Source organism: Puntigrus tetrazona, chromosome 7, assembly GCF_018831695.1.
Source record: "Puntigrus tetrazona isolate hp1 chromosome 7, ASM1883169v1, whole genome shotgun sequence".
NCBI lineage: Eukaryota > Metazoa > Chordata > Actinopteri > Cypriniformes > Cyprinidae > Puntigrus > Puntigrus tetrazona.
Genome location: NC_056705.1, coordinates 7,910,557 through 7,935,463, shown reverse-complemented (window position 1 = coordinate 7,935,463; position 24,907 = coordinate 7,910,557). Strand labels below are relative to the sequence as shown.

The 24,907-nt window shown below is 40.1% G+C and overlaps 1 protein-coding gene and 1 pseudogene across 1 annotated transcript in view; one reads left to right on the top strand and one right to left on the bottom strand.

The window, feature by feature from the left end:
* Positions 1-24,907, bottom strand: part of LOC122348662 (aerolysin-like protein) — a 333,550-nt gene that overhangs the window by 99,412 nt on the left and 209,231 nt on the right. The gene's annotated exons all lie outside the window — the stretch shown is intronic.
* Positions 4,123-23,215, top strand: LOC122349592 (annotated as a pseudogene).

Here is a 24,907-nt window from a genome sequence, read left to right as displayed (position 1 = left end):
AACGACACCGGAGAGAGGGATACAGCAACACTCACCCTCACTCCAGAACAGACGCTTTAGGGTCTTCTCAAATGATCGGCTGAAAACGAGGCAGGACGTTGATGAAGAGCTCATTTAGCTAAGATAATGCTAAAAGGAGGATTTGTATCGGGTCTGATTTGATCAAACAGCGTAAATGTTTTAGAGGGAAGACAAACCATTCTGATGAAAAAATGAAGAAAAAAGAAACAAATTCAGCTCAAAACTCAAAAACTAAGTAGAAAATGTTATATGAACTCAGTAATATTTCTGTTTATATTTGTACATCTACTTAGAATTTGTTTCAACAACTTTGTAAGATGCAAATGATATATCGGTTTCTAATATTTACAAATAATCTGCTTGTTCGTTTAGTTATTAATAATAATACTGATGAATTAGAGGTTTGTTAGTGAATGAGGACACAAACACACAAGCACACACACACACACACACACAAGCACACACACACACACACACACACACACACACACACACACACAGACACACACACTCACACAACACACACACACACACACACAAACACAAACACACACACAGACACACACACAGACACACACACACACACACACACACACACACACACACAGACACACACACACACACAAGCACACACAAGCACACACACACACACACACACACACACACACACACAGAGTTTGTCTACAATTCAGTTTATCTGTTTCAGTTTACGTTCAGATGGTGAGTTAGATTTGTGTGAATAATCAAACTTTGACAATAATCATATTAGGGGCCCATAAAGGCTTTATGCCCTGGCTGTATGCATGATTTGTATTTTATATGTATCCATATACATAAAATATATGTACACACGCCACCACGGAAATGTATTATTTAATCATTAAGTTTCCAAATGTTTTAGTTTTTGTACAGCATGGGCCTGAAATGACTTCAAATTCACCTCTGTGTTCAATTATGTGATGAAAGACACCTAACTGAAGGAAATCACGTGTTAAATTGCTATGATAATTTTGTCCGGTGTATTAGGAGCTTCATGATTTCCTGCTTGGTGTAGAAGTGGTGGTGGTGTAGAGGAGCGAGCCGGAGTGAGGCGTGGACGGAGATAGTGTTTGTCAAAAGAGAGCTCCAATTATGAAGCACTTTGGGCCACACAAGGACCACGTGTAAGCGCTGCCATCACTACAGCCAATAAACAACAGCAATTACCCGTAATTTCATGTCATGTTGCAGCGCTTGAATCTAAAAGCATATTTGGTAAAGGACAAAAACAAGAGCAAAGCCTGCATCCGTTCCTCGCTAAGTGAACATCGATGACAAACTCACCACATACATCGTTTACTGCTCTTAGCTTTTTACTCTCATTCAGTGCTTATTAGATTGTTCTCGCACGAGCATCTGAGGCTGATGAATCCTAATATAATGTGCAGGTGTCTACAGAGAGAAAAGCTGGCATTCAGTGCATGGACAAACAACACTGATGCATTTCTCAAAGTATCTTGATTTGAAGGATGAGTAAATGATGAATAACGCTGTGATGCTCTTCAGTCTGTGTAAAGAGTGTTTGCTGCTGTTCTCCTGTTCTCGCCCTCTCTTTCTCTGTAGTTTGACAGAGTGCGCGCATCTTGTGTTCAGTCATGATGGGGCTCTTCAGGTTTAAATGAAATCTCAGGCGTCCTGCAGACAACCATGACGGAGGTCTGAAAGATGTCATTAAGTATTTCCTTATAAATGCAGAGGATAAGCCAATATATGAAGATGTGGGTTTAACAAGTTGCAGCCTCGAGGAAGGCGGCGTGTGTAGTGAGCACTAGACATGATCCTCTACAGACCTGTTAGCAAGAACACTCTGTTCAGATTAGCGTACAGATCATCAGGTCAATGGCTCACATTTAGTTTGGGACACATTTTAAAATCTTTGTGCGGTAATGATTGGATTCCCAGCTGATCAATCTAACTAACGAACTAAATAAATAGAACTAGCTGCATTCCTGTGTTCATGGATCAGAGGAAAAGGCACTTTTCTGACAAGAAGCATTAAAAGCCATGTTGTCGGTTGCCTCTGTATTTTCATACTGCTGTAGATGGACACTTCAGGAGAATACATGTTGAGACTAAACAGAGAAAAGGCCAGTAAAAGCGCTTGAAACATGGGAAAATAAAGAAAATAAGTGTCAGTGACGTGCTGTACATGAAACCAGATATATATTGATTGATTGGTCATCAGGAATACAGAAGACTTTTATCCCAGTGTGCTATACTTCTTTAAACTAAAAAAAGGAACGTATACTTTTAGTCTATGTTTAATGTACTCAGAAATATACTTAAAATGATATTTAAGTATACTTGACTTGTACTAGTCTAGATATATCACATGTGCTCCTGAATCTGTGCTGTCTTTGTTGTATGGTAGGAGGCGCTTAGTTCTCATCTTCTGTACAGAATTAAAAAAAAAACAAACAAGTTAAAGAAAAACTCAAAGAGATGTTTCTGCATGTAACCAAATTCATTCAGTTCCAGCTTTCAGTTCAAAATGCTGTTTATTTGCTTTATTTTATTTTAATTTGTGGCTAAAAACATACTTGGTTTCCGACTTCAGAGTTTTTAATAACTGGAGGTGGAGCAGGTTTTGTAGGGACGCCTGCTCAGTGTCTTTAGGTGTTGGATGTGGTATATCACCTCTTCACCAGAAAACGCTGTGTGCACAGATGCACTAATGAAGCACATTTTCAAGGCTGCTTTCTCGGCAGTAATCTTGCAAAGCGGTCAAGACGTGTAATAGATAGTTGTCATGCGACGCACCAAACAAACATGTTTTTTGTTCCAAGACATAACTAGGTTAGAGCAACAGAGGGCTGTACCTGAACTCCTTGGTGTCCAATTAGGAGGAATGAAGAGTCGGGATCTCTCTTCTGGAGGATGTATACATCTCCTTCAACAGGGGCCATACGTGAAGGTCTGGATGGAAATCACCCAAGAAGGTCATTTCTGATGGTGATACTGTAAAATCACATTTACTAGACAATACTCAGCATGACGGGTCTAGTAGTATTTGAGCTTGAGTACTAGCACCAGTAAACCATCCTGAAGAGAGTAGTGGATCTGACCAGTGCATATATAGACCCACATTTACTAGTCCTGGTCCTTGGGCTGGTCGAGATAATCTGTCTGAAACCAATCAGACAATACCAGACTGGCACTCAAATAAGTCTCAAGTCCACTTGAATGATAAATAATATACTACATTATGATATAATATAATAGTGATTTAAAAAGGACTGGATTATGAGTAATACACAAGCACTACTAGACCCAGGTGCTTTGACTAGTTACACTAGTGAAAGTGAACTTTAAAACACCTGTGCTGGTTTGACTAGTAACATGTTTTGTATCTGGTGAAATGTTAGTACTAGTAAGTCCTACTAGTAAGAGCTGGTTTAAATAGCGGCCCATTTCTGCCACAGAATGAATGGATTCATGTAATTAAGACTTTTTCAATAAAAATGTTAAAAATCGTAAGCTCTCACTATTTCAATATATAAACTCAGGACTATGGAATAAAATCAGAATGAGATATTAATTAATTGTGGAGTTGCATTTTCAACTAAATCAACTTTTTGTGTGGCAAAAACAGAACAAAAACTAAAACGAAATGCAGACTTGTGAACTTGGAAGAGCAGGAAAAACATCAAGAATTTGCATCTGATCCTTTATTTATTTCAGTTTCACGGAAACACAGTTAGGATGAAGGGATCTCTTCCTGACTCTGATGGTCGTAGGGTAAGTGTTAAAGCAGCCTGCCACACACACGGGGTCTCTGGAGCTGCTGGAGTGGAGCATCGGAGGGCTTCGAGCTTCTAAAGTCTCTATAGAAACCGCGCGAGGAACACAAGACTTCCGAGATCCTCTCTCCAGCGCCGCGTCGGTCTCTGTCTTCAGGATATGAAGTTTTCTTTGCGCAAATCCACCGTTTCCACTTTCGTTCTGCGTGAAACCGTGTGGGTCTGTTAATCAGACGTGTGTGTGTGTGTGTGTGGTCTGGATCATGAGGATGGAGATATAACCGCGCTCCGACTCTCATCGATCTCTTCACGTCTCATGGCCATGAGTGCGGACAAGCCGAACTTTTTCTGTCTCAACCCGAAGTCAAAAACATCTACTTCTATCGCAACGGGATCCGTACTACGAGCCCAGGCGCTTGGTGATTAACTCGAAGCGGGTTTCGACCTTCGACACGCTGCTGCGGGAGGTGACCGGCGGCGTGAGGGCTCCGTTCGGCGCCGTGCGCAACATCTACACGCCCCGGAGCCGGACACCGGGTCCAGTCCCTGGAGCACCTGCGGGCGGAGAGCAGTACGTGGCTGCTGGACGGGAGAGGTTCAAGAAGATAGAGTAAGACACCTCCAGCCGTCTATCACACCCTTACGTTAACATCTTTGTTTTCCATGTTTTTAACAAAGTCACAAAACCCGTGAAATAGCTCAAAATGAATCTCGGTAATCGTGTAATAAAAATGTGGCACAAATTAATATTCGATTTCAGTGAGCTGACTTTAATCAGACAAATTAAGGAGCTGCGTTATTTCTTTATTTCTTGTCTTAACAAGGTGTTACACTGTGCAGGAAATGGTCTAATGTATTTGACAGAACTATTATGATGGACACACCATGTTGCTTTTCCTTCACTATCTGATCCAACAATCGGTTTTTGTAAATGTTAGTTCGTAAAGAAATTCATGTGCACAAAAAAACAACAACTTAATTTTACAACTCCAACATGAAAATTTGCTGAAAACTAAATAATAATAATCTCATCCACAGGCCATTCAAGGTTTGTTTCTTCATCAGATTCTGAACAAAATGGATGCTCTGGAGTGAATGGGTGCCGTCAAAATGAGAGTCCAAACAGCTGATAAAAACGTCGTGATAATCCACATCATCAGTTAACATCTTGTGTTTGTGAATCAAGTCCATCACGACATTAAAACGTTGCTTCTGGCTAAAAGTCCATCACACGTAATAACTCTTCCTTCAGATGCATGATTAATAAAGTAACATTTTATTTATATAGCACTCGTTTTACTATATAAAAAGTTATTTATGAAGATCTATACACAATATATGATGAATCAAAAAAGGTCAAACCCAAAATACACACACACAAAAGAAACAAATCAATGCAGGTATGTTTTCATGTAAAAGCACACACATTCAGATGATCTAATATCCACTGTCAAACTATCCCATGGTTTGGGAGCCCTTTCTCCTTTTGTTTTATATTTAGTTCATGACTGGATTTTGATGTGAGAGACAACAGGACCTTTTCACTGGAGGAAGCATTATTATGGATTATGAATTTAGTTTCTATGGTCTAAATGTTGCTTTGGTCTTCTCCAGATGTTAACTGAAGCTTTGGATTGCTGCAATGTTTTTATCAGCTGTTTGGACTCATTCTGACGGCACCCATTCACATCCATTGCTGAGCCATTCAATTTTTTTTTGTTGAACTCCTGCTTTAAGCATGAACTTTTAGATCAAACAAAAACTAAATGTACTAAATTTAGTGAAATGTTTGGCCGGTACTATCACTGTTTTAATGGCCACTTCACACACTCTGCATTGTAAAGAGGCTGAAAATAACAAATATATAATTTGTCTTCCTTTCTAGCTATTTACAGATAGGAACCAGGAAGAAAAAAACGCTCAGCCCAGCGGGTGGTAAGAAGCAATATTCCTTTCACATTTCTGAATTCTGTGCGTGTACGGTGTGACTAACACAAGCCAAACTCCTATATAACACACAATTAACCACATTAACTAAGAACAGCACAAACACTGAGAGTAGAAGTCAATCACGGCACTAGTTTGGAGGTTAATGGAGTCAGTCGGGTATATATGTTCATCCATACGTCCCTCTGGGCTCTGAAGGCTGACAGTTGACCGCAGGAGGTTTAGACACTGGCAAACAAAGCTGACTGAAGAGCCTGTTTTTCAGCACACCGGTTATATGTCTAAAGGAATCCTGCCGCTTCAGCACATCTCACCTGCTTGAACGCTCAGGAAAGACTACCTGAGCGAGGTGTCGTGTTTAGACACAGCGTCTGCGTTTGTCGCCTGCAAAGAATCACTTTGTTGTTGGTTCATTTGGCAATGAATTATTAACCTGTGAATTATTATCCACCTCCTTGGATGCATATTTAAGTCAATGGCTCCGACCCAGGAGAAAACAAAGCCTCCAGAGGCCATCTGAATGACACTTCATATACTCCTCAGAACTCAGGACTAGTTAAAGCAGAGAGGAATGAAAAGAAAGAAAGAAAACCGGCACAGGGACTTTTTACGACAGTCTTAAAATTTTATGAACTCTCTCTCGTCCCACTTTATCATTGTGTTGAGCTAAAGGGCTGTCGCCATGGTAACTGGTGAAACAATGCTCTAATCATCATTAGGCAAGATTGAACAGGTTCTTATATTTACAACGAGGGCCACACTTTGTTCCTACTGGCTCCTGATTGTCTCAATTAGCGGCGCTTTGGTTTGGCGGCGTCCCCAAAGACGCGCCAGGCGTCCCTCCGCTCTCCACACAGGCGTCCCAAGGGTTACCAGGGAGACAGCAGGGGCCCGGGAGGCTCCCAAACACTAGATGAGAGCAGATGTGTGTCTGAGCGGTTCACTTAAACACCTTTTAACTGAACTCTGACCCAGAGACAGAGCTGAGCTCACATGTCATGTCTTGGGCTGTGTTTTTCTGCTGGCTGGAATGCAGTTTCATATTTTATGTTAATTGTCGTTGGGAAAAAACAACAACAAAACTTTCAACTTTCATTTGCAAAGCTGATTATTTCATTTAATACAGTCGTGACCAAAAGTTTTGGCAGTGACATTTAAGGTTTTTTTTGCAAAAAGTGCTGCTTAAGCTGTTCATATGTCTCTGCCAGTTCCTGTAGAAACCTTGAGAATAAACACCACAACGAATTAAAGGCTTACTCCGACCCAAAATGAAGCGCTTGTCATGAACCACTTAACCCTCGTCATTCTGAACCCGTAAGATCTTGTTGGTCTTCTTTGAAACACAATTCAAGATGAATTTGATGAAAACCGAGAGGCTTGTGACTGTCCCATTGGCTGCCTAGTAATAAACAAGATGCAGTGTTTTTTGTAAAAATCTGTATTGTTTAAAGCACTGTACAAATAAAAGTAACCTGACTTGGCAAGCCATTTCCAAGCCTCACCATCAATCCCTAAGTCTTCCATCCTCCCTGTAGGCACTCGAGAACCAGCTCACAATATTTCTTAAGCTTGCACTCATGTGCTGTCTCTTTCCAAGATCTCTTTCTGTCACCTCAATAACTACCACCAACCAGGTGACACTTGTTAAGGTGACAGAAACGGCTCGTAGGAACAAGAAGAAGTGACAAGAAGTGACTTGCAGGGTCTGTGAGATCATAAACCTTGATAAACCCTGTCCCCGGGAACATGAAACAAAGGAGGATTAATTTAATCAGGATTAATTTATATATTAACATAAGCAGTAGCATTTACAAATAACAGATTAAGAGCTGTGGTGCAGAGGTTCTGCGTGATCCTTCACTAATATCAGTGGAAGAAAACATGCAGTCTAGACATGATCAGTAAGGGAAGCCGTCTTCCGCTATTGCAAATTAGACAAACACATCTTTAATTGAAAATATGCATTTTCCTATACACACACACATGATTGTCAAAAAGCAGAACTTTCACTCGTACATCCTCAAGAGCTGGGTCAGGCGTATGATATTCCTACAAATTCATACGAATTGGCATCTCGAAAAATACATACGATTTAGCAAAGTCTTATTAATTCAAGTGAGATCGCACACATTTGTACAAATTAGACACCTTGTAAAATACGTATGAACGGCGGTAGGTCCAGGCTGCTTCAGAGTGATTCAGTCTGTTGTCTGTTAATCCAAAACTGTACCACATTACTCCTATTATAACTTCTTTGCACTGGCTACCAGTTAATTCATCCTTCATGCTACGCTCTCACAATGTATGGGTCACTGCAGGTCTAAGATAAAGCATAGAGGGGACCGAGCTCTCTGAACTATGAATGACCCACCAGTATCAAGACAAATTATGCCATCTCTCTATTTTCAAATAATACTTAAATACATAAAAATGTACTTATTTTGCCCTGTTAGAATGAATGAATTATTTATTTTGTGTATTTTATTTGTAATTTGTTTAGTTTTTGTATTGATGATTTGTCTTTGGTCAACTGGATATTTGTCTGTAGTTTTTGCTAGATTTATTGATTGATTGACTTAGACTTATTTTCCTGTGTGCAGCTGAAACCTGTTCCTCAAAGTCGTGTGATTGTATCTGCCAGATTCCTGAAGCCCATCAAAGAACCCTGTGCAATATTGTGAGTACTGTTTATTTCTGTATTTCATAATCCTGAGCTTCTTCTTGACAACACCCCCAAGATTTAATCAGATATCTCTGGGGAATACTAAAAACCTTAAGCTATTAGATCGTTCAGAAATGAAAGTTCTTCTACTGTTTATCTTTCAAATCCATTATGCTTTTTTCTGTGCTTTTTTGGAGGAATTTTGTTGCTTTTTTTGCACACAGCAATCACTCACGGTGACTAGATTAGAAAGAGAGAGAGAGATAAAAAAAAGTTAGGTTTGAGTATGATACTACTACGCCACGTTACAAATGATCAAAACTACATTTATTGTTGGTGTTTTGTGAGAAAATAGACATTGAATGCTCAGTTTTTGTTTTATACCCAAAGTGACAAAGCTTATTGTGATTTTTGCGTGGTAGGTACTCTACAAATAAAGATTTGTTCACACAATAACTGAAAACTAACCAGACTGAAAGACCTCCGTTAATCCAAATGAGGACTGATTAAAACTGATGAAGTGATGTTATTATCAAACAATGTCATTCACAAATCTGACTCGTTTATCTTCATAGTGTGCTCAAAGTAGACAAACGATCAAATCAGATGTTTGGCAGGAAATATTGATATCATTTTCAATCAAGGTGTTAATGCAACAGCACTATTACTGTATTGATGCACAGGTGTACTGTATTCATTCATTCATTTTGTTTCTTTGTATAATTTATTCTAATAAGGATGTCCTTGTAAATAGCATCTGCCAACAAGGAGGAGTGTGTGTGTGTTGTGTGTGTGTGTGTGTGTGTGTGTGTGTGTGTGTGTGTGTGTGTGTGTGTGTGTCTCAGTGTTGTGGCAAAGTGGAGACGTCCTGAACCCAGCGTGTTCGGTTGCTGATTCCCAGACGAGTGACCGACCAGTTCGAGCGGATTCTGGAGATGGTCACGGAGAAAATGGGCCTGCGAATTGTTGGAGGTGTGCGAAGGTACGCGAGCACAAGAAATTAATGTACTTATTTTATTTACTTTGAAATTAAATTAATTCATAATTGAGTTTATTTTATTTTTGAAAAATCTAGCATATGCTGGTTAAGTATGTTCTGAGCGTGGCTGCTAGTTTAAGCTGATCCTTAGCTGGTCATGAGCTGGTTTACGAAAAAAATTAACCATGGATTTATTGGTGTATTGGTCATGTTTTTTTGGTGTATTGATTACCATTTGTGTAACCACAGTTTTACTACAAATACCGTCACAAAACTTTGGTTAGTGTAGCAAAACGTCTCCAGGTTAAATATGTGACCCTAGTTTCTTGAGGAACGAGACGCTGCATCTGAACGCATTCAGTGTGACCGCGCTCTGAATCACATGTGCATTCAGTCCAAAAGAAGGGTGACACATCAAGGACATGGTGGCGTTAGAGACCAGGAAGCAGTGTTATCTTCTAGGAATGAAGCGCTCACAGGGATGCTGGACGTGTGTGGCCCTGAGACCCCTCAGTTTCCTGTAGGGTTACATACGTAACCTGGAGACATCCCCCTGCAGGAACTCAAACTACGAAAAAGCACAGCTAGGGCGAGAGAAAAAGAGAAGTGAGCCTCGACCCCTGAAGAGATCAGAGGACTGGAGGCTATGGAACATCTTGATCTTCTCCACATGTCTAAAGCACAAAAGCATCGCTGAGAGACCTTGATAATGCAATGCGGCTTTTCTCTCTGGGAAAACCCCTTGTTCTCGAGCCACCATTGTAGAGGTCTCATTTACAGCAGATCAAAAGGTATAACGCTGGATGCAGCTGCCATTAGACCCAGCAGTTTCTGAAATGTTATGCCTGTTGTGACCAAAAACAAGAACCTGGTAATGTTAAAGGTTTGCCCCCAAAGCAAACCTTAGGAACCTTCTGTGATGTGGAAGGATGTGAAGACATGTCTCTAAGTACATCTGACTTTTTTTTTTTAAATTAGCTTTTCTTTCTAGCTACTTTGTATAGGTTTCTATGGAAGTACTGGTACTTCTCAGAAGCTTGAGATGGGATTTAGCACATTTAAAGTGAAAGTACTTAATGAACAGCATTCACTGAGTATCATTATTTAATTTTTTACCAAGACAGTTTTTAGAGTCTTTGGCATCTAAACTCTTCATATGGAGGTATGTTGTTCCAGAGCATATGCTTGGCTGCCAGCCTTGAGCGGAGTGACTGCATCTCCGTCCGTTCTACAGCGTCAGATCGATAGTTAGGCAAATTAAAACTCAGCTTTGGAACAACAGATAACGAAAAACGACGCAAAACCCCCTTGGCTTGTCTGTTGTGGATGAAGCTTGACGCACACACATGATCTCGTGCCTGGCTCCATGTTTAAAACAAATGAAAATTCAGTCTAAATGCTTCCTAATTTCACCCGGATGAAATTAAATAAAAGATTCAGCACTCTTTCCACTTTTTCTTAAAATTACTTAAAAATCGATATAAATCTGATAAGTTATATATACATTGCTCAGGGTTCTGCCCTGGCAGCTTTTTGTGTGTTTCAAACAAATACAAAAAACATGCTATGACTTTTACGCCAAGCCAGCAGAGGGAGCCCTAACCTCTGGATGAACTGTGAGTGCTTCCTCTGCTGCCACTTCCTGTTCCTACTTCCTGGGGACTATAAATTCTCACCTGCATGTAGCATTGTTGTAGTTAGCATAGCCTTTATGCTTTCTGATTTTGACCTGACCCCTGCCTGATTTTGGATTTTGTTGTTACCTTCCCTCTGATATTCCTGTTTGCTGTGATTCTGACGTGTGCCTGCTTAGACCAATGCGTTCATCCAAAAAAAGCCTGCAAATGGATCTGCACGCCTCAGACCCCTCAATCAGTCTTGAGGAGAACGCACTTCCTGTCACAGTGTGTCATGTCAGGTCTAAGCAGACCACTTCTGTCACAACTGTGTAAAATATGCATGCTTGCAGACATCAAAAAAGCCATCAAGAAATTATGATGAGACTACATAGTCGTGGCCAGGTCAAAAGCGGGTGGCACACGGGTTCTTCTCTTGATTGTTTACGTTCACAACACTTTTTGACAGTATTAGCACAGTCAGATGCGATACGTTACTAAGTTCAGTAATTATGTGAAAGCAAATGATATACTTTTGTGATTGTGAATAAGTGCAGTGCAGAGTTAACATGTGAATGTGTGTCGCATTGTACAGTATATTCAATAATGTCTCAGTCACTTACTAGAAACCTGCACTCTTTATAAGCACGCTCCCTTCACTTATTCTTCGGCTGGTCTCAAGGTCGCAAGCTTCATTCTCTGGACAATCCTACCTGTCTGCTGAAGTCTCTTCAACCTGCTAAGAGGAGATAAGGAAAGACTTTCAGACAAGACTGTTTCTTGAATGCGCCTTCAAACATTTTAACTAAAAGCTGTTTTATAATAAATAGCAGACCGTGACCAGACGTGTCAATCATATTTCATACTCTTTCGTGCAAACACCATGACAAAACTCTTAATTCATTGATGCATACTGTATAGTAATCCGACAACGATAATAAAAACAACAACGATAACTTAGTTAATATAATACAGAAAGGCAAAACTAACAAGTCCAACAGCTTGCAAAGATATAACAATCTGGACTGTTCAAAAGATTGTATAGATATAAATACATTTTTAAAATAATTTAATAATTATGTGCTTTGATTTCAGAGTTGCAAAGATGTGTCTTCTCTCCTTCAACAGGTGTAATTTGGCGCTTTGAGTTAAAACACTCAAAACATTCTTACTTCTAGAGTCATGCAAAATCAGATCTGTTATCATGCTAAAAAACCTGTCACTCATCATCTGTCTGCTGATCCTTTAATACTGGCTAAAGTGCACAACGTCAGTATCAGCACCAGTCTCTTTGCAGTGTGTGTGTGTGTGTGTGTGTGTGTTAGATGACTGATTAAATGTAGTATATGCACACTTGGGCTTGTATGTTAACCAATTATCAGCATTCTTCCAATTAACAACTTATATGTTTGAAAAACGCCCCAAACTCCCCAAGCCAATATTTACCCATACAATCAAATTCAAAACCACCCAATCTGGCAACACCACCCTAAGGCACTGAGTATGCTTGAGCCATGGAGCCACGGAATCTAGTGATGGCTCTTTGTCTAGAGTCTGCTTTATCCCAGTTCATTCCCGTTTAGTCCTGAGTCGGTTCCCAAGCACATACTAGATTCTGTTCCAACTCAAGAGTCTGCTCCAGAGCCTGTCTCAAAGTCTACTCTAGTACCAGTCCAGGAGCCTATTCCTGAGGACCCAGTTCCCGCTGCCACCAAGGGCAGTCAAGAGTTAGTTCCTGTCATCCAAGAATCGGTCCCTGAGTCTGTTCCTGCGGTCCCCAGAAGCTGTCAACACCTGGTTCCTGACTCTGTTCCTGCGGCCCAGGAGGGTGGTTTTACAGCCCCAGTAAAAACTGCACTTAGATATTTTCCTCAAATCACACAGCCCTACACCAGAGTGAGAATGACCCCGTTGAAATGTGGTGGAATAAAACCCGAACTGAATACTATAATCTTTTTCTACACAGTGTGCAGGATTGAGACACATTTGGCAGACAATTCCACTCAGCTAAATAGTCTACTAAGGGATTTAGTCTATTGAGACTGACTTCTGCTGCACTGAGAGCTGATAGCTCGGTGCAGCAGGAGAAGGCTATCAAGCTGCTTTAGAGACTCTCCAGAGCCTCTCGGCTCAGTAACGTGTCCAGGCAAAAGAGACTGAGAGCAGTGTTCGCTCAACGTTTTTAGCCAAAGATTATCCAGCAAGAATGATGGATAATCAAACACCAACAACCCTTGCTGCCACTTCAGCCTCCTTGGAGGAAGAGAGAGCGTGCTGATTTCACACATAAGCCTCTTTTACTCTTGAGAAGAAACATCTCATAGCCGCAGCTCAGCGTGATAAATGATAAATGAAAAAGTGATAAGTCTCAGGAATGCAGATGGAGAAGGTGAGCCCATCTCCAACCCGTCCACCAGATCCGTATGAGATTCCTCTCAGTCGCCCTGGTGAGGCCAGCTTAAACCAGTTCATGACCAGCTAAGGACCAGCTCAAACCAGCTCAAACCAACAGCCCTCAAAAAATACTTACGTTTTTTATCAGGATAAGAGTCATACGTCATAAGAGCAATTAAAAAAAGGCACAATTTTGAATTACTTTCATTATCGTGGTTCTCCAGGAGAAATGTTCATGAAAAGTGCGTTTTTCTCATTAGGGAAAAAGAAGTATTTCTGATTGCCTGAGCTGTACTTACCTAATGAATGCCTTTGACATCTTCTCTTACAGCCTGCACACCTTTGAAGGGACTCTGGTTGTGGATGGGAAGGAGTTAGAAAACGGACAGTTTTATGTTGCTGTGGGCAGAGACAAATTCAAAAAGCTTCCATACAGTGACCTGCTGTTCAATAAACCCATCGTCATGAAGAGAGTGAACGGGTCTAAAGCTGCGTCTTTACCGCCGATTTACAAATACAGAAGACAGAACGGAGACGTGAGTACAAAAACATTACAATAGCAGTGGTTTGCAGTGGGTTTTCAAGGGTTTAATGGTTGAATATTGGCATTATGAGGTGGGGAACCATCATCTGAGCAAGTCTGAGTGTGACCAGGAGAAGAGCAGTCCTCCGGCGCAGAGCTCTAAAGAGCAGCTGTCTTCTATAGTCAGAGAGATCTCACAGGCCAAACTCATGAACATACGCAAGAAGAGGAGTGAACTCACGGCTTCACAGGAGACTCAGGACCACGGTAAAACACCAACACATCACCTGAAACATCTGCCACGTCTCAGATAAATGAACACAGTGCAAGTTTGTTAGTTTTTTTTAAATGATAGAATAAATGAAATCTAAACAGATAAAAAAGAAAAGAGTAAGCGTGTGTTAGAGGCCTTTTTAGTTTTGATAACTGTATAACACAAAGAAAAGGCATAGAAAGAGTAGAGAAAAAGAATAGAGGAGCTAGTACAATATATACAGTATACAGTACCGTAGAAAAGTTGGAGATCAATCAGATTTCTGAAAGATGTCACCAAGACTGCATTTATTTAATCAAACACATACATTATTACAATTTAAAATAGCAGATTTTTTTCTGTGTTAAACTGTGATGTATTTCTGTAAAGCGCAGATGAATTTTCAGCATCATAACTCCAGTCTTCAGCGTCACATGAAATCAGAAATCATGCTAATATGATGATTTGAAGAAACATATTAATTTTAAAAACAGTTGACCCAATGAATATTTTTGTGGAAACAGTGATACAGTTTATTGTTCAGGATTCAAAAGTAGAAAGTTTAAAAGAAAAGCGTTTATTTGAAACAGAAAGATTATGCATGCCTTTACTTTTGATACCATTAATGCATCAACGATGACTAGAAGTATGAATTTGATGCTAACAGAACAAAATGGTAACATTTTAACATTAACATTAAAATAATTGCTATATTTTTTATTTAACTTATTTACTGAATTATGTTTCCAGTGCATTAACTAGATGAGTTAGTCAATGGTAAGATTAATAAATGCTTTCAACCAACCAAATGAATATTTCTGACATCAAACATAAAACTTTATTTAAACATAAGACCTAGATATAATGTACAAGAAACTGTAGCTTTAGTTAGCCGCCATCGCATTGAATTGAAATAATACAACACTGTGAAAGATCATAAAGCTGGAACATCTGTGAATGCTTTTGTTATTTCTGTCAACTTTGGTGATGAGTTTGTATCTGTATCTGTGTGTCAGATTGTCTATTGTCTGATAGCGGTGATGTAATTCTCTCTGAAGCTTATATAAGACTCTTCCCCTGGTGACCGTGAGATGGCGCTGCTGCTCTGTGTGTGTGCTGCTCACACGCTTGCTGTGGCATGAGAGGGATTACATCATGCTCCTCACCACCACCACCATCATCATCATCATCATCACCATCATCATGTTTCCTCAGATTGCAGCCGGAGGTGTGCGATCAGCGCCACGCTCCACTGCACGAGTCTCTTTCCACAACATCTCACCAAGTGATGACATTTCAGTGCAAAGAGAGCCAGGCAGAGATCGCCCCCAAACGCTATTAGTCACGCTCCGCATTCTGAAAGAGATTTGATTCATACTTAAATTGATGCGATGAAAAATAAAGATCAGGAATAAGAGGTTTTGCAGTGAAGGGTGTAGCGTAATGAGCAGCGTTTGATCTGGAGCAGGAGTGTCCGTGAGTGTGTGTGTGAGTGTGAGTGTGTGTGTGTGTGTGTGTGTGTGTGAGTGTGTGTGAGTGCACAAGTGTCTGTCCCTCATTAGTACTCGAGGTCCTGCTGGTACCCAGGTGGCCCGATACGAGCCTATTAAATCTCCATGGTGATGAAGTCAACAAAAGCACATCTCTTCTTCATGCTTCCTTTTCTTGGGCCGAGCAGAACATGATTCTGTGTAAAGCCATTCTTACGTAACATGTTATGGAATATTTTATACGCAGTTACTTTCACACTACAATATAGGGTTATTTATATAAGGTAATGTATAGAGTTACTATCGTGTTCCTTCTGGGTTTGCGTGTTTGTTTCTTTAACAAAAATCACTAAAATCTTTGGGAGTGTAAAGGCCTTTTACACCAAAAGTGAAATGAATGAGCCTCAATTTAAAAAAAGAAATTTAAATTTAAAGGCGCTACTTTACTAGTTACTTGAAAAAGTAATCCGATTACTTAACTCCCAACACTGCATATAAAAGCCTCTAATAAAACATAAAACCTTTTAGACAATGAATGCATAAGAACAAGTGTGGCAAAACTTGTTTTTTTAGAAAATAAACACACAAAATGACTTTAATTCTCTCATAAAAATAGGCCAGTTTATTAGTCCAATCTTGAACGAAAATGAGTTGTCACTTGTGAATGAATCAATGAATTTTTGAATGAATCATTTGAGTGAATCATTCAGTGACTCTCTTTATAAGATAAAGACAGGCCTCTGCTCTGTTCCTGTGTGTCTGAAATCTCAAACTCTCTGAGCTTTTAGATATATAAATACTTCACTACATTTTAAAAGTATGTTGTGTATGGTATAAATGATCTAGTATTTTATGCAATACACAACGTATTTTATGCGTAAAATCATATTTTTTAACATTAGAATGATTTTACACAGACACTATTAAATTAATTTAATTCATTATTAAATGAATGGAGATTGTAACGGCTCTGCTTTCCGAGAACATATCCACCAAGGTCACTTAAAGGGGACTCGAGTATGACAGAATCAAACCAATTACCAAATGGTAATAGTGAGTCAGTTTAACCATATCATATTGTAAATTAATGAAGTTTCCAATGTCGCAAGATAAATGTCTGCGTTTGATTCCTTCACGCAGCATATCTGGTTACAGAAGCATGGAGTTTAGTTCTCCGATCTCCAGCATCTCCAGTGCGGTGTTATAACCCTGCTTGTGTTTCAGGGGTCTGATGTTAGACCGTGAACAGACAGATGTGTGCTGTGATGATGGGCAGAATCATTTAAAACCAAACAGAATTAAAGTGGACCCTGTTTAAAGATGCACTCACTTTCAGTGTAAGCATGAGCCGATAAAAATAAATTGAATTTAGATCAAAAACTATTAAATGAGGAGAAATTGCGCAGTGAGCCTTATTTAGTTGAAAATAATAATTAGGAATAAAATGATTTTTACACATGCATTTAAAATGTCAATGATCTATAAAGACTGTTTTGAGCGAAGCTCAGTCTTTAAAGCGCAGGAAAAACATTTAGTCGCTCTCGCACTGATGAATATCCCTCTTTGATAAATAAACCGTCCATTAGAAGGCAGGAAACGGCGTGCTGGAATATAACACTGTGCATACATTTGAATATCAATGATTTGCCGAGGATCTGACACCATTAACGAGGGAGTCTAACAGATGGCACAAGTGTTAAGTGAATGTAGGGCAAATTCTCCAATCACATGGCATAATGAAGTCGGAGAGGCTGAGGACGTGTGGATGTGTTCGAGAGAGGGAAGGAGGAATCGGCTCCGTCCCACTCCAGTAATGACAGGATCAGAGGAGTGTGGAGCCGTACGAGATGGCTTTCACACTTCAGTATCTCAGGGCTCCTGGTGACAATCCATCCACAGTACTGTAATAATGCTGAAATAGGCCATTAAGGTGCCTCTCTCTGTGCCTCACTTCACAGATCAGACTGTACGTGTGTGTGTGTGTGTGTGTGTGTGTGTGTCTGAGTCTGAGGTCTTTCAGCACCTCCGAACAGACTGAGATGTGACAAGTGCTAAAGTCTTGCTCGCTTCTAATTAGATCATGGCCTGCAGTGATGGCAGTAATGCAATATCTGAACCAGAGGCGAGAGACGAGAGAATGAAAGAGGATTTGGAAGAGGGAGCCGGATCCTTCTTTAAATGTAGAAATTACGTTTTCTTGTTTTTCTTGTCCGCGTTCTGTGCATTATTTTGTTTTCTGTGTCATATACCAGTGTGATCTCATTAGAAGATGGACATACTGGAACATAAACTGTATTTTTATTTATTTATTTTGTTATATCCGAATATTGTAGCGTTTCTCATTAATACTATATAGGCCATTTCTAAAATAAAGGCTTTATAGTATGAATGTGCAGTTGCTGAGATGATTTTTTTTATTTTTATTTTTTTATGGTAAAATAGTTTAGTCCTGTCCTGTCTTAGCCATTCAAACTATCTGATCATCTAAAGGACTGCTTGCTAAAACCTGATAGCATTCATTTCTTCAGCTTTGGGCCAATTTATTGGTCTCAGATGGATTTTAAGCAAAACTGTCTACATAACTGTGGCCCTTATATTATTCACGCCTGTATCTGTATTTTTGAATGAATCGGTTGAGTGAATAATCCAGTGACTCTCTCATAAGGACAGGCACTCGTTTCCTTCTTTATGAATCGATGGTTGCTCTCCGAAACTAAATACTCTCTCTAAGTCGGTACGTATTTCTAAGAAAGAAGTAATTACTTTGCGATCTTTAATAAAATTGTTTAGTATTTAGATTTTCTTTTCTATTACAGTGTATGAATAATTCAATCCGTTTTCACATACTATTTTTCGCCTACAGTTGTGTATTTATATTCATAAGCACAGTCTTGAACGAATCAGTTATATTAATAATTCATAAAGACAGTGTCACTGTAACAGCAGGAAGAGTGACGGTAAAAACCCATCACTAACACACAGTCAGCTCGACCAATCAGATTCCAGGACAAGAACTAACGACGTCTGTAGGGTCAGGTCAGGCTTGTTTGTCAGTGTATCCACCTGAGCCCTTAACCACAGATTCACACACACACACACACACACACACACAAACACACACACACACACAGACAGAGAGAGACACACACACACACAGACAGACAGAGAGAGACACACACACACACACACAGACAGGCGCACACACACACACACACGCACCAGCTGAGAAAGATGACAATCACAACATACCTGTCTTTAAACACTGTATGAAGTATTCATGTACAGTTAAGCAAAGGGCTGAGTTGGCATTTGTTTCAGTATAAACCCCTGGATATACGATACTTTGGAGGAACTTTTTCTGAACTGTTGAAATTCTTCTGAAAGAGTGTGGCGTACGTGATTGGCCGAGACGGAGGTCTGTGTAACAGTTGCTGGGCGGAGCTTGGAGCATCGCCTCCCTGGGTTTGCTGGCCGCTGGTAACAGCGCTCTTATAGGAGTCTCCCGTCTGCCTCTGACAAATCAACAGGAACACGAGAAAACACTGCAGCGAATGAAAGTCAGCACCGGTTAACCTGCCCCGCTTCCTGAACACACTGAGACAAGGAGGAGGTCGTAATCAGTGCAATTTTATTTTATTTTCGGTCCTCCCACCAAAAGCGTGATGGTTTATTTTTGTCAGAACTGGCAAATTGCTTTCCACCAAAAGGCACAGCGCGCCTTAAAATATTCCCAATTAAGCCCCATTTCTCAGTGATTGCTGCTGATTATACAGTATGAAGGCCATTAAAGACTGAAAAATCCAGGCAGCGACTTCCATTGTGAGCCAGAATAGCTTGACGTTGCTATTATAGGTGATGAAATTGCTTCTTGAGAGCAGCGCTGTCAGTCAGATGCTGCATTAGTGCTCTATCACCGCTTTAAACGCTGGCCGTTTGTTCTCTGTGCTGAGACCGGGCTATCTGGGATCTTTTTCTTCTGAATGTTAATTCTTACACGCATGCATCTGGAAATGCTGCCAAACAAGAATCATCCTTTTTGTTGCCCTTGTGCTTTACAGAAATTAACAAAGCACCTCGTGTTGAATATGTCTCTTTCATCGGTTGCATTCTTAATCTGTGATCAGAGACTGAAGGTTACTTGGTTTATTTTAATGGAAGGCTTCAGTGGAAATATATTGTTTGGTGGATATAATGAAATATAATCGTGCCGCCACACTGTCAGGTTGTCAATTTTTTTTATGATTAGACATGATCATTGTTGCATTTCAAGGCTTTCATCTATTTTTTTCTTTGATGGTTTTCGCAGGTTTCCTCCTCTTCTTATTTATTCATTATTTTTGCCACCTTGTGATTTAGCTGTGAAAGGAAAAGCTGGTAAAGGTCACGTCTGCGAGGTCAGTCGTGGCTGAAGTCTTGTTGGTGATGCTGGAGCTGTCGAGAGTGGTCTCACATGCAGCCGTGACGCTCTGAAGGAGCTTTATTGGATTAGAGTTAGTTTTAGTCAGTGCGGAGCGAGTTGAGGACGTTGCTCACGATAGCAGTTATTCATACAGTACCTGCAGAACAAAAGCAGATCCGACTGCATGCTTTTCTGAAGGGAATGTGACTTTTGTGTGATCTGTAAAGTCATGGCAAAAACTACAAGCGGTGGGGAAAACATTTGGTGTTTTCTAGTTCATTGTGATTTCTAATCTAGCTGTGCCATTAAAATCAAACCATAAAATAATTTTCAGTGTAATTCACCAGTAATGCCCTATTAATGTCAATGTTGTTTCGATAAGCAGCGCGGCTCAGTATATTAACCTTAATTGTTCAAATACAGTCAACAAGACAAAATAATAGCACACTCTCTACACAGTTTGGGTATTAAAAGATGGATCTCAGACTCATAAAGTCAATAAGTGTACGCTCAATCCTCGAGTGTAGAAGTGAAGATGTGTGATTAATCGTGTCTGTCATACATATTTCATACGCTCTCTGTGTTGATGAGGTTATGGATGTGATTGGTTGCCTCTGGAGCTGCACATGTTTTGTCCTCATTTACATGAGAGCAACATCATCTAACGCTCGCGCTGCCAGGTGCATGCGTACCAATCGCTTTTGCTCATTTTATTACCGTGTTCTGATGTTTGGCTCGATCGGGTCTGCTGTAATTGAAGCTGGACTCTGGCGTCGTTTACTCGCTAACATTATGTAGATGAGAGAAGGTCTTTATTATAATAATCCACGAGCAGCTGATCTAGGAGCATGTAGACAGCGGGACGCGCTCGTCTCCGGCCCGCAGGAGTTCAGGAGATCGTCTCGACTCACGGCTGGAGCTCAGAGACAGAGACAGACTCGATCCAGAAGAAGAAAACTACCTGCACGTGAAAACCTCTCATGCTGTAGAAGGAGAATGCTGAGGGAGTTTGTCCTGTTTCTTCATGTCATTCCAGACAGAAAAATCTCACTCAATCATTACGATTAATGTCTAAATGAATGTTTAGTACTTCTACAGCAGAAGACACAAATAACTGACTTAAAACCACTTTTAGCTGCTAAAAATACTAGAGTTCTGATCATTTTTGTTAAATAATGTGTCACTAGAAAGCATGTCAGTCACATCAATTCTCATTTATTAACTCCTAATCATTTGCTGCTTGTTGATAGTTTGTGTGGTAGTTGGGTTAAGATCTAAAATTAGTAAGGCATTAATAAGTACTAATAAACAGCCGATATGCGTGTAACATGCAAGCTAATAAACAACTAGCTAATAGTGAGAACTGAACCTAAAAACTAAAACGTAGTAATAAATGAGCTGGGGACGTATGGTGACTATTTATTTGATTTGATTTGATTTAGTTTAGTTTTTTACCTTCTTCTCCTACTTCTCCTGACTCCAATATAATAGTTGCTATATTTACTTATTCCTTGAGTTTATTTAACAGTTTCCAGCTGCCTTCAGCTCACAGACGGCGGAGAACAAGAGACAATTAGCAGAGGAATAACTAAGAGCCGTGCTGAAACGCAGAGTCACCCTCCCATCCGCCGCTTTAATGAAGGCAGGCTTTAAAACGCTGTATTTAATTTGATTTAGCATTTTTATGAGACGGGTCCTTCTCTCAATCACATTTAACTGTTTATTGTTACATTAGCGCTCCTGCTTACAGTCGGGCTTTTGGACTACAGTTAATAAATGTGAACGATTTCCATAAAATATTCAAAGAAGCCCATTATTGCTACGCTGGCTCATCTCCGCTGCTAAACTTCAATCAGTTTTGCATTTGAAACGCATTAAATGCCTGGGTAAAACGCTATCATCTGCACAGCAATATTTTTATAGCTGCTGTTGGGGAAAGCGTGAACTTATATGAGGTGCATTAATTCTGCTGTTTAATTATTCAGAGTGTATTGATTTCGTGCGCAATCTTTGGATTTATTACTCATTAAGTATTTAAAACACTCGTGTAATTTTCTTGTTTACTAGCGAGTACAATGGTGTGACTGTAAATCTACGCAAAAATAATTACAGAGAAGCGTTGAAAGCTAATGGTCATTTTAACAGCGACTCTGTAATGAATTCACGAGAGGTTTAACACGAGCGTGACGTATAGACTTGTTTAATACTTCATTTGGGCTACTACTTCAGGAAAGCCATTGATTGTTCATCCATTTAGATGATGCATCTTGATCTTATTAATTATTATTATTATTATTGTTGTTTTCTCTTTTGTTCGACCTTCTGCTGTCTTTATGAATATGTTTGGAAACACAGAATTGTATTTTGTAAGTGAATATGAATCCTGGCCCCTGGATGGCGCTGGCGTCTCATGTTTGCCGTGTGTGTGTGTGTGTGTGTGTGTGTGTGTGCAGATGATGGAGAGGACAGAGGAGCAGAAGAAGATGATAAATCTTCACCGGTCCAGCAGGTGACGAGCTCGAGCTCATCATGATCTCTAACGCTCTTACACGAGACCGTCAGAAACACACACACGCACACACACACACACACACACACACACACACACACGATTCGGCTCAGAACCGAGCCCCTCAGAAATCATCACCTGTGTTAAACTGCTGAGGACGTGTGTCTAAAACAACGCAGTGTCACGTTTAGATGCAGCTTCACCAAACCGTGTAGAAGCTTATCCTGACTGTTAGGAGTCTGAAGGGGCGATCAGTATCGAGTGTTACTCTGTTAGTTCTTGATTGGTAGTGTGCGGCCGGGTCTCACACACTGATACGGGATGTTGTTTTATTATTAAGGAAGCTGAGGAGGCCAATCCCGATGTGGACCACTCAACCAAAGCAGAGAGTGAAGCGGCCCAAAACACAGAAGAAGAGAAGAAACCAGAGGATGAAAAGAATGAAGAGGATGGAGAGATAAAGGAATCGGAGCCCGAGGCACGTGACGAAGGTGAAGAGAAGACGGATGAAGAAGCCGGAGGAGATGAGGAGGAGAAACCAGAGGAAGGAGAAGAAGAGGAAAACCAGGAGAAGACCGAGAACGAGGGGAGCCTCCGGAGGAGAACCCGGTCCCGGCGAGGAGCGCCCGCTGAGACTGAATGAGAAACCCTTCAGAGCGTTTGATATCTGCTGCACAGGACCGTCGTTTCTGTGAGAGGACTACCCTTTAGAAGACCATGACTGCTCATTTAATCATATTAATCGTTTATTGTACCGAGCTTCTAATACTGTGAACATATTTAACAACCCATTTAGAAAGTTAGGATTTGAGAAAGTATCTATTTTCCATATAATATGCTAAATTATTGTAACAAAACAGTACAAGTGCTAATATCTGATAAGCTGATAGGTGTAATATTTGCTAAAAATATATATTTATTTTAGGTATGTTTTTTGTCAAAGAAAGCTAAATATATTGATTCATATTTCATCTGTTGTGTATATGTTATTATGGTTATATTATCATTTAAACTGACCTGATTAACATCAGTCCTGAAGGATAAGCTTCTACGAACTAAATACAGTCGACTGCTTTCACAGGTGTGTGTGTGTGTGTGTGTGTGTGTGTGTGTGTGTGTGTGTGTGTGTGTGTGTGTGTGTGTGTGTGTGTGTGTGTGTGTGTGTGTGTGTGTGTGTGTGTGTGTGTGTGTGTGTGTGTGTTTGTGTGTGTGTGTGTGTCTGTGAGTGTGTGTGTGTGTGTCTGTGTGTGTGTGTGTCTGTGTGTCTGTGAGTGTGTGTCTGTGAGTGTGTGTCTCTGTGTGTGTGTGTGTGTGTGTGTGTGTGTCTCTGTGTGTGTGTGTGTGTGTGTGTGTGTGTGTGTGTGTGTGAAGGTGATCTGAGTAAAGCAGGTCACTGGGACAAACACTGATCTTACACAGAGTGACCAGACCCAGCTTCATTTATATATTTCTCACTTCTCCATTCTAACAATTCTGTGAAATTACAAAATATAATTTCAGAATTTCAAAAATTGTATTCATTCTGTGTTGGGGCAAATTAAATGTGGAGTCAAAATTCAGAGAATTTTTCAAATATTTGAACAAATATTCTTTTATTTCTTTTACACACACATACACACACACATAGACACACACACACACTCACACACACACACACACACACACATACACACACTCACACACACACACACACACACACACACACACACAGACACACACACACACACACACACACACACACACACATACACACACACACACACACAGACACACACACACACACACACACACACACACACACACACACACACACACACACACACACACACACACACACACACACACACACACACACACACACACACACACACACACACACACACACACACACACACACACACACACACACACACACACACACACACACACACACACACACACACTCACACACACACACACACACAGAGAGCTGGTTTAAATCAGGTGAACAGCTGCTGTACTCAAAACCCTCTTAGTCTTTATATTTCTTTGAAATATTACAGAGTCTCCAACATCCAAATATTTATTTTTATAAATTTTTCATTTTAATAAAAGGTTTTCAGTTTAATAAAACACTTTTTGCTAAGCACAACACACAATCTCCATGTAACACAAACTAACATGAATTAATGTTGTGGCAAAGTTGTTTGTTTTTGAGATGAGTTTGTACTATTTTGAACTTCGGCAAAGATTTGAGACATTTTGTGTTCAGTTCTTGGATTTCTGTAAAGTTTGAGGGAAAAAAAGAGGCAAATTTTTGAAACATAAAATAAAAAAAAACCAGAGTGGGAATATG